The sequence below is a fragment of the Elephantulus edwardii genome, unplaced genomic scaffold (assembly GCF_000299155.1).
Source record: "Elephantulus edwardii isolate Elephantulus edwardi_28Jun2011 unplaced genomic scaffold, EleEdw1.0 scaffold00112, whole genome shotgun sequence".
Taxonomy (NCBI): domain Eukaryota; kingdom Metazoa; phylum Chordata; class Mammalia; order Macroscelidea; family Macroscelididae; genus Elephantulus; species Elephantulus edwardii.
The window spans coordinates 3,529,133-3,530,671 of record NW_006399862.1 but is presented as its reverse complement, the minus strand read 5'-3'; the positions used below and the strand labels follow the sequence as shown (position 1 = coordinate 3,530,671).

At 42.3% G+C, this 1,539-nt stretch overlaps 1 pseudogene; it reads right to left on the bottom strand.

Annotated features, from left to right (window-relative positions):
- Positions 1–259: 259 nt before the first annotated feature.
- On the bottom strand, positions 260–1,003 carry LOC102859852 (annotated as a pseudogene).
- Positions 1,004–1,539: the final 536 nt, after the last annotated feature.

Genomic DNA, 1,539 nt, shown 5'->3' with positions numbered 1-1,539 from the left:
ATTCAAACCACCTGTCTTGAGGTTGGCAGTGCAACTCTTTTTTTTTTTTCCAAGGGATAAGCTAATTTTATTGTCCATCATGTTATAAAAAAAAAAATTAAAAATAATTTTAGTGAAAGAATAATATTGTAAACAGAAATCTAAGAAAAATAATTTAAGTTTGATTTTTTTCCCCATGATAGTAGGTTATCATCGTCTGGCCTTTAGGTTTTGCTCACCTGCCCTAAAATGAAGGTTTTCAACATCTGTATGCTCTTCTCTACTGGCTTTTAACAAAACTTTTGAGGTCTCCCAGGAAAGTAATGTACTCTCGGTGCTCCGGGGCTGTGTTGAACTCCACCAGCTCATCTGCAGAAGTGTTGTGCACCCCTCGGTCGGCAAGGAAATCCATTACGTGGTCATACAAAGCCCAGTCCAGGGAATCTGTGTGGAGTGTGTGCTTTGTGTAGTTCCAGTCAGACTCATCAGTGGACTGAAAACTCACTTCCTTAATAGAGAAGATGTCACTCTCCTCCTTTTATTCCTCTCCAACCTCATTCTCTGGATAATGGCAGTCAAGCACAAGGGCCTTCTTGTCATCACTCTTTATAACTTCAACCACAAAATTAGGTGTTGAGGTCAGTTCAGGCTCTTGTTCTTCAACCTTCTGCCCCTGTGAGGATTCCTCCTCTCCATCAAATGTTGGTGGGATACTATTGTTAATGTTGAACGTGACCGTGATCTTTTCTCCGTCAACCTTCCGAACTAATTTAGCTTCTGTCCCTTTCACTTCTACCTCCCAACCGCCAGACATCTTAGGGAGGGACTTATGTTTCTGGATCTTCTTCTCTTCTTTAATTCCACCACTCAGGAATTCAACAAAAGATTTGTCTCCTTCGGTGTGCGGCGTCCCGCAGCCACAGGAACAGGGCCCGCGGCGCTGCAGGAGGCCGGGCGGCAGTGCAACTCTTATCCAATAAAGAAGTGTTGTCTTCTTCCCATTTTCGCTGGCTGGTGATACCATCTTTACCAGATAAGCCAATGTAACCCCCTTTAATGTGAGCAAGGAAATGATTACTTTCATTTGCTTGTGTCTAATCACTCCATCTTAACTTAGGTACTGTCTAAGAATAAACTAATCTATCTTGGAATGAAACTCAACCAGGGTGAATTTTAGCGGTAAGGAAAATGGAAATTCATCTTACCTACTCTGGCCATGTTGTCAGGAGACAGTAGTCTGAAAAAAGGTCTCATTATGGGAAAAGTAGAGAGCCAATGTAAGAGAGGAAAACCTTCAATCAGATAGGTTGACAGACTGACGTGACTGCAACAGTTGACACACCAAGAGGGCAGAGCTCCTGAGGAGGGCGCAGGATAGGGCAAGGTTGTGGTCTTTTATAGGGTTTCTCTGAGTCATAGTGGATCGATTCTATGACCCCTAGCAACACAACCTGCTCCAATGACATATTGATCCCTGCACATTTTCAAAAGGAGTATGATAGATCTTTATTGTACTTTGATAAAAATTGTAGCATTCGATCTGTTTGACAACTATGTTTG